General features: G+C 43.6%; 1 non-coding gene across 1 annotated transcript; it reads right to left on the bottom strand.

The window, feature by feature from the left end:
• Positions 1-336: 336 nt before the first annotated feature.
• TRNAT-CGU (transfer RNA threonine (anticodon CGU)) lies at positions 337-409 on the bottom strand. The gene has a single exon. It is a non-coding gene; the product is annotated as a tRNA-Thr (tRNA).
• Positions 410-9628: the final 9219 nt, after the last annotated feature.

Below are 9628 nucleotides of genomic sequence, written 5' to 3'. Positions count from 1 at the left end.
CGGACGTAGAACGTCCTTTGTTACCGCCAGCGTCACGTAGAACGTGATCAAAAGCGAGGGCGAAAGCTGTGCTAGAACCCTCTTACGCTACCTATGGCTTCAAGACTGCCAGAACCGAGACCCCGTGAGCTACAAGCAGATCAATTAAAGGGAAATGAGGGTGCTCGTTATAATACATGAAGGAAAGAAGCCAGCAGTCGGCGAAGCCAAGGAAAGCGTTGGGGATGGTACTTTGTCTTTTTTTTTTTATAATGTTTACTTGGATAATCACAGAAATTAGTAATGCAATCTGTTAGGGGAAAGATAATTAAACACAAAGTAGAAGAAAAAACAACGTGCCGATGGTGGGATCCGAACCCACGACCTCCGAATCACGCGTCCGGTGCTCTACCAACTGAGCTACATCGGCCGCTGTCCCCCCTGCTACTTGCTTGGGTATTTATGTTGTCTGTATACGAACCTTGAGAGTGTTCACCAGCGCCACCCTCAACCATAGCGGCGGACGTAGAACGTCCTTTGTTACCGCCAGCGTCACGTAGAACGTGATCAAGAGCGAGGGCGAAAGCTGTGCTAGAACCCTCTTACGCTACCTATGGCTTCAAGACTGCCAGAACCGAGACCCCGTGAGCTACAAGCAGATCAATTAAAGGGAAATGAGGGTGCTCGTTATAATACATGAAGGAAAGAAGCCAGCAGTCGGCGAAGCCAAGGAAAGCGTTGGGGATGGTACTTTGTCTTTTTTTTTTTTTATAATGTTTACTTGGATAATCACAGAAATTAGTAATGCAATCTGTTAGGGGAAAGATAATTAAACACAAAGTAGAAGAAAAAACAACGTGTGTGTGTGTGTGTGTGTGTGTGTGTGTGTGTGTGTGTGTGTGTGTGTGTGTGTGTGTGTGTGTGTGTGTGTGTGTGTGTGTGTGTGTGTGTGTGTGTGTGTGTGTGTGTGTGTGTGTGTGTGTGTGTGTGTGTGTGTGTGTGTGTGTGTGTGTGTGTGTGTGTGTGTGTGTGTGTGTGTGTGTGTGTGTGTGTGTGTGTGTGTGTGTGTGTGTAAGCACAATTTTTAGCATGCCGTATGTGCCAGCCACAACAATGCAGATGTAATGGCACTAATGTTTACTTTTTAAGGTGAGTTTGGGAAAATCAATATATAAAAGAACCATAGAAACAAATGCATACACGTTTTATATTATAGACTGTATGAACAGAATATTTAGCGTGCCGTACGTGTACAAGAATGCACATGTAATGGGACTAGTGTTTTCCTATTCAGATTGGTTTGGGGAAATCTCAATATAACAAAACCGTAGAACAAATCCATGCAAGTTTTAAATACATCGTAATACAAAAATAACATTCAGCTAGAGCAGTTCATCACATCGAGCTTCAGCAGAAAGTAGAAATTGTTAGATTATGCATGCTTGCGACACTACAAAATTCGATGGGTCGCACACGGTGCTGCTATGCAGCGGTAATGCTGCCCGGATGTTTTTTGGGATCACCAAGTTGCGAGATTTCGAGGAGTGTGATGAAGGTGTTTTCCACGCCATTTAACGGCATGCGTCCACGTGTTCGTCTCTGACAGGCCCCTATGTATAGGGACCGGACAGCTGAACGGGTGGCGCCGCCTCTCGGCGCATCTCTCAATCGCCGGAATGCGCCGGCTGGGGCCGGCGCATTGCCAGCGCATTGGAGAGTACTGTTTGTCGTTGGTTTGTGTGGAAATTGGAAATCCTAAGGGTTAGATGACGTAGTGCCTGAATATATCCTCAAGAGAACAGAAAGTAAGGCTAGTTAGTTGTGTGAATATGTCCAGTGAAATTTAGTCTGGTCGAACAAGGCTGGCGAAACGCGTTGCGTTGTTGGCTCCACTGGCAGCTACGCAAACTCGTCGGACGTTTTTAAGTCGATTCATTTCTACGGGTTTCCACAGAAGCATGAGTGGCGGGTGACCTAAGCATGGTTCTTTGAAAGGCAAAGGCACGAATCTGCGTATTTGGTGTGTGGTCACGGAAAGCGCCGAATTTTTAAAATTCCGCTTGCTACCGGATGCTCTGTGCCTTCTGTTCCCCAGGAGTGACGGCACGAGAGTCTCGGAGCCGAAGCCGCACTCCTTCATCTGTAGTCACTTCATTGACAATTGGAAATCGAAGTAACCCAACAGCGTAAGTTACAACGCTAGCATTTCCCCGCCTGTGCACAAGAAAACCCCAGCACGGAAAAAGAAAATGCAGCTCCACCATCGTCGTTCGGGCTGTGTTACGACCTTCAGTGATGGGCAGAGACAATGTTTGTGCGGATACTTTCGCTGACCTAGTCAAAGATAATTTACTTTTTTCCCTTAACAGAAAGAGCAGATAGGAGACATGAACAATTCCTATTGCTATGATCTTGTCATTTTTTCTCTTTTCGTTTGTCAACCAATGAAAATGCACTGAGAGCTCTGCGTTGATACTCTTGGAATTTGTTAACATTTGTTTGTGGCATGTCCATTTCTCCTAATAAAATCACTCATTTCACAGCTCAATCAATACCGCATGGTCACAAAATCTGCTGTCGGCTTCATATAAAAGTCGAACAAGAAAAAAAAATCAATTTAATTTGTGGAAACGAGCATAAACGTAGCATTTTTTTTTTGAATTTCGAAGGCCGTGTAACAGTTTTTTTTTTTCGCATTCACGTTGCACCTGACACGGCTTTACGTATTTTCTCAGCAGTGTCCATTTCCTGGCCCGCCTAAATACATGTGTTTCTCATCGGCGTTTTAGTGAACGTGAGATTTCCTAATTGTGGCGTAGAATGACAAGACCGTTTTACCTCTCTCAGAAATTGCTTCTAGGTATGGCCAATGTAAACAGATTTAGCAGCAGTCTGGCAAGCTGCAGTGACAAAGTTGTAAAAGGAATGGCTTTCAGTTATCCGGATTCGTTTACGTGCAAATAGAAAACTACATACATGGTCGTGTCCCCTCACACTCATCAGGTATCGAGGTCAGCTAGGTATCGGCCCTGCAAGTTCGTGGTACGCTGAGAAAGTAGACCACCTTAGCGAACGAGCCATCACAGGGATTCATTTAACAATAGAACGCTCTCTTAGTTGTCGGTGGCTTATCTTACAACACATCACACTGTGTTTTTTTTCGATTGTATTTAACAGTTTGACAGTATTGGACTATTGCCTTCAGATGTTCAAGGCAGGTGCAGTCAATCGCATTGAACTTCCTGCGCTGAGAGAACGCTAGCAGGAAATTTATTTATTTTTTCTTTTCACAACCTCCGCAGCATGTCGGGAGAAAGGCATGCATAGTATAATATTTTCTAAGTCAATTATATGTAGCAGCTCCGGCGTGTTCAACAAGAGCATTGTCGTATGTGTAAAAATGATGCTGAGGTGGTATTACTCATTTGGCTGATATTATGATTAAGTTTGATGGTCTCAAGGCCGGGTTCAGTGAGCTATTGTAGCGTAATTGTGCAGAAAGTCCTGGAAGTATATGTGTGTTTGCTATTCCAACCATAAATAGGATCCGTACTTTTGTCTTGCTTGTTTATTTTTCTCCTTTTACAGCTCTCGTTGCAAGGTTGAAACTGGAATGTCATTTGCTATTATTCTGCTCTGAATCATTTGAGCCTAGCTATTACCAAAAAAGACTAGTGCAACATCTTTTTCATTTTACATGAACGCTGACCATTACAACTACCACTACTACACGGCTACACGGCTCGGCGGTATTTGATCTTCAGGCAGATTCAGACGACCTAATATAAGATAGACGTGCAGTGCAGGCGCAATTCCCGTCTTCGAAGTCGCCTTAACAAGTGCCTAACGAAGGTGTTCCTGGCGCATGGCGAAATCACGCGCGCGGCATTTTCGAGTATATAACAGAAATACCATGCGCCGGGTGGTTAAAAAAAAAAAAAGCACGCACGCCCTGCCGAGAACGCCCCTTTTCTTTTTCAAGATTTCCCCGTCAAAAAATACTCCTTGCGATTACTCAAAGCAGCTCAAAGCTCTCAAAGCCACACCGCAAAACGACGGGTATGGACAGGCTCAAAAACGCCTCGCAGAACGGAAACGACTGCGCCGCTCAGCTGCCTCGCCATTCCGCTGTTTCGGCACTCCGCCGCGGGCGGCGCTGTTCCACCGAGGCGACGGTGGCGCCATACAACGGGCGCCCGGTCCCTATACTTTCCATATATTATGCGGTCTGTGCCTAATTATGAACTACGCTCAGGTGTCTCTTCCGTTTTTCGCACATCGACGCGAGGGACTGTAATCGCTGTCAGGGTTATTCGCGAGACATTAGATTTGCGTTAAGCTTCTGTGTCGGCTTGGCTTCCTAGGCAATGCGCTTTTACACCGACTTCTAGCTACACTGACATACAGCATAGCTCATTTGCTCGTGAGCTCAGACTCAGTACTAGAATCGTCTTTGCTATCAAATAACCTAACTGCCTCGGGATTGCAAATTTAGCTGCAATTTAGTCTGTCGACGATGCAAATATCCACATATTCTAAAACGTAAATAAAGGCAAAAAGCGAAGATGCATGATCACACACATTCCAACCCTTTTGCGGAAAAAGGTAACACGCGGTCTACTCTAGCGATCAGAGTTGTTGACGCAGAAGATCAGTAATGCATGTTTTGTTGCGAAATTTGTCGAAGGGCATATCCACATATTCTAAAACGTAAATAAAGGCAAAAAGCGAAGATGCATGATCACACACATTCCAACCCTTTTGCGGAAAAAGGTGACACGCGGTCTACTCTAGCGATCAGAGTTGTTGACGCAGAAGATCAGTAATGCATGTTTTGTTGCGAAATTTGTCGAAGAGGCATGTGAGACTGAGTCCTATCGACGAAGGTAGAAGTGCGGGCATAGAGGTACTTATGAGGGACGGCAGAGCGGGCGTTCGCCTTTAGATGGCGCACTCCCACTAACTCCGACGTTTCACAATATTATAATCTTTGTAATACAGTAGTTCTTGGCAACAGATCTTCTATGTAACGCAGTTAACAATGCCTTGAATCATGAGCTTTTCAATTCTGTGCTGAGTGAATCTGCTCATTTAACCTGAGTCCTTAAACATTTCAGTCAAATCATCAATGGAATGTTCCTTCATTTTTCTCAGTACCGTTTTTTGCAATACTGTAACTTCATTATATTTCCCATTGATTGCCACAAACCATTTTAGTATTGGAAGATGTGAACATGACCTCTCGCACCGTGTTTAACAAAATAGTTTTCCGTACCAAAAAAACTAAAAGCGTGATGACTCGCCTGATCATAGTATTTCAGGTTTTTGGAGACAAAAATATGTAGCGTTAAATAGAGGCGCTGTCAATATTAGCTTGATAAACCACGTGAAAAGGCAACGTCCGGATGTCTTCGGTGTATCGGTGTATTTGCGAGGCCAGGTTGTGATACATCAATACTACATTGTGCGAGATGGCTTACTTTGCCTGGTCTCTCTCTTCATGAGCTGACTTGATTGGAGACCACATGTCTGGTATCTGTAAACAGCGAGCAAAGAAAACGATTATTTTTTTGCATTTATCTAGTTTAGAGCAAATTTTCAGCTTGGGAACAACCACACATGTATCCCTCTGTGCCAATTAGCACCATGCCGACGTAAGGAAGGAAGAAATAACCATCCATAGCATTATGCCTACACACTCGTTCGGTCTGGCTGACAGACGTTTCGTGATTTAGTGTATATTATGGCAGAGGCATAACCAGTGTCAATGCACTAGATTATGTAAGCTGATGCGGCTTTTTAACTGAGTGGATACAATTGGGCTGATATTAAAATGGCAGGGGTGTTTGCACAAAGGTGGGTTGGGGAGGGTGTATGGCGGTCGCTCTAATGAGAGCAGTGGTGGACAGGTTGCAGGAATTTGCATTTGTCTTGATCGACTATTTCTGCCGACACCTATTTCGACTGGCGAAGCAGATTGTGAAGATTCTGGCGGCCAATTCGTCGATCAAATGGGACTATTTTGCAAGGGTGCACTGTCTGTGAGACGGAAGGTGCAGTGTGTGCACTCCGAACCTTAATGCGAGCTGGTTAAGGAGCTGTACGATTAATGGCCCAGCACACGGTAGCCTATTCAGGTATTTAGTTTGTTTCAATTAGTAATAGCGAGCTTCAAACGTACTCAGTAACATAAAATATTATATTTTACTCATAGTAGCTCTCTACGAAAATGTTGGCCTAGAACACTTTGCCGGGAAACAAAAGCTGCCGCTAAGGCACTACTGATTTTGCTCTGCGGCATGCGGTGAAGCGTCATCAAGTCTGACTGGTGGTCGGTTGGCTTGGTTTGAGGTATTCAGTGGCCTAAAACTACTTACGCTATGAGAGCCAGCGCAGTGGATGACTTCGGAAACCACCTGGGGTTCTTTCAGGTGCAATGACATCGCACAGCATACGGGCTCCTTGCTTTTCGCCTCCACCGGAAAGTGGCCGCCGGGCCCGTGATTCTGACTAGTGGAAGATCCGATATGTCTGTTGCTTAATATGGCCTCAGTATTACATAAATAATTTAGTAGAACAAATGTGGTACTTTTTTCATGTCTTGTTTTATTTTGATGACATGCTCTCCGTATCGGTAATGGTGCAACCCTGCTAGCCTAGATTTCTCCTCAAGAACACCAAAAACTTGAATCGATATTATTCAATACGGGGTTCACACACGGCTAAGGTATACAGCTCGCATGCCGACCTGACTATGAGTGTGTTATCTCTACTCCTTATCCTGAGAGCAATCGATGAAGCTGACCGAGAAGCGCACGTTAGGTTTGGCTCTGCCAGCCCCTCACTCCAGGTTCTTGCACAGCACTCCAGCGGACAGGACGAACAAAAACGGGGATCAGTGAGCTTGTAATCGCCCTGAACAGCGCTCATAGCATTCACGGCGCAGCCAAAAATATACTTGTGACGTATTGGAAGCTGAATTTAACACTTTAAGGTTGAAGCGAATGAACAAATGAATGATAAAAATGCCTGAAATTCTCAGACAGCGTTTATAAGATGCACAATGGCATATGAAATGGAATATTCCACTAGTTTTATTAGATTCTTGTCCACGAGCTGGATTCTCAAGTCTCCTCTACAAGGCAAAGAAGAGAACACAGACTGAAAAAACAAGCCACAAATAGATCAAGGTGCATTTTAGTGAAATCCATAGCGTTTCATCCAATTTGGTTGAAACGTTCAGGCCTAAACACTCGCTCCGTTTAAAATACTTGGCGGAACCTTTTTCAAGATTTCTATTAGGAACAGAAGAAAGCAGGTAACATAACTGAATACAGGAATCAAGTAGAAGATACCCCAATAAAGGAAAATATTAGACTACCTTTAATTAAAGCGCAATTTAAAATTAGAAAGCAATGGTGCCTATAGACTACTATGACTGAACTGCGGTATATGCACTTAGGAATCTATATAGTGGAATCTGCTGGCTACTGAACAAGCTCTCGCTTTTATGAGCATGGCATATCTCGCAAACTTTGGTGATTGCATCACACACGCGGGTTTCGCTTTTTCTAGTCCTGAGGTTGAAGCAGCCTTCAGCACTGTGAACGTTGGTTTCCTAGGTCTGCCAGTGGTAGCAGTTTTTCATGAGACATTCTGAGGCTGTGCAGATATGCACTTCCTTTTTCCAGCCAAAATTTCCCCTATTTGGCGCAACAGCATTAGAAACACCATTCCGTTGTCGTACTTTCGCGCAAAATGTAATGATGACTGAGAGATGATAGTTTTAAAATGAAAGACTGATTGCTGACTGATCAGCGCATTGTGTGACAAAAAAAAGGGAGGTCAGCATAGGAACTGCCATAGAGTAGCTACGTTCCGATAACAGGGTGAGATGGGAATAAAACTTGCTGTGATTCTGTTGTCGAATTTAGCTTTCATCTGTTATTCTAAGGCTACCAGGCATTTTTGTTTCGCGCTCTAAGCTGTTAAATCAAGCTTATAATCCTCTGGCGAATGTGTTCCTTACGGCTGCGATTTCAAGAGCGCTCATCGTGGGGCTGGGTTGTCCGCGACTAGAAGCTTCGGCCGCACCCGTCTGTGGAAGCCCGTATGGACGCTTTTCCGGAGAAAATACTGGACCTTCCAGGGATATTCCTTCCGAAGCTGGTGTCGGTGTCAGAGCAGCCCCCGTTGCCTGCAGACGGCTGTTCATATCAGCCGAACCTCCTCCTTCGCGGCTGCTACTGACTTGGTGCGGCCCCTTTGACTTCTTAGGACTGTGTGGTGAGCCAATGTCGGTGGCATCTGCGGCACTGTGTGGCGAGCAGAACCAAAAGCAAGGGGATAACATTCATAGACACAGAACAAATTGTTATAAAATTCGAAAACCAACTATGTTATATTGACGTAGATCACGGTTTACGCAGTAAGGCCAAGGTAATCAACAGGTTACTCTGTTCTGCGTGAACTGATCAGTGTTTCCAAGCGACCACAACACCAAACGAGAACATAAAACTCAACTTACAGCACAATTAAAGTAGCAGTTGTTCTTCCGTACCATCAGATATTTTAGTGCATAAGTTTGTGCCTCAGTGCTTATATTTTTGTTAGGTGTTCACAAGTTTTCAAAAGCGATCGCCACCGGCCGCCGTTACCAATGGCTCTAGGACGCCTAATGTGAAAGCAGCAATGATTTAAAATAATAATGCACTCACACTGAGAGAACTTCCTCTAAATTAGTTCGGACACTTCCCTTTTATTTTTCTATTTGCTTTGAATTTATGCAGGTGCTGCAGAATTAAAATAGAGCATTAAGCTATTAATACTGAGAAAGGGCGATCAAGAAAGTCTTTGCGCACATTATCTTGAATACGTGCATGGCGGATCCTTATTATGGGAAGCTTGCAGAATAGGCACTAAAGAACGAATTTATGCAGCTATGTTAAGTACACCCTTTCCATGATTATTTTATCTAATGTTCCCAGTACGTCTTCTGTTTTTCAGTTCCAATAGAAGGCGCTAGGTCTTTAAAAAGAACCATTTCGATCATTTGTGAGTACCTTTGATGCGCGGAACCTCTAAAGTTGGCCACTGGACCCAAGAAGTACATTTAAGAATAAAAAAGTCACCTATTTCCGAATATTTCCAAAGCAAATTTATCGTGTATATATTATAAAAAAATGTTTTCAGCGCCCGCACCTAAAAGGTCAAACTTGAATTCAATGTTGCGTTAAATTCAAGTTGAGCCTTTTAATTGCAATCTATTTAAAACGTTCTGTTTCGCACTGTGGTTTTTTTTTTGAAGGCCTAATTAAACGAAATACAAATCAATCTTAAGAGTATAAAAACGTTTGTATAGTTGGAGGCCCCAAGGTAAGACTGTCTAGGAGAACTCCTATCAGGAATACAGGAGTATAAATAGACAAATGTGGCAGAGGATCTTGAAAACTATATAATCAAATTGAAACCTATAAGTAAAATTTTGGCAATAAATAAGTTACACAATAGTAGCGGGCGTAAAGTTTCAAAAAAAAAAGCAAGCAAAGGGATACAACAGGCGAAGCACGAGAACATTGTAAAAATACAAACGATATCAGACACAGAATGGGCAATGGATGGATGCAAAGATAATAAAAACGAAAGCGGA

The sequence above is a fragment of the Amblyomma maculatum genome, chromosome 10, assembly GCF_055883805.1.
Source record: "Amblyomma maculatum isolate TAMU_Amacu chromosome 10, ASM5588380v1, whole genome shotgun sequence".
Taxonomy (NCBI): Eukaryota; Metazoa; Arthropoda; class Arachnida; order Ixodida; family Ixodidae; genus Amblyomma; species Amblyomma maculatum.
The sequence above is the reverse complement of the archived record's forward strand: the minus strand, read 5'-3'. Positions and strand labels throughout refer to the sequence as shown.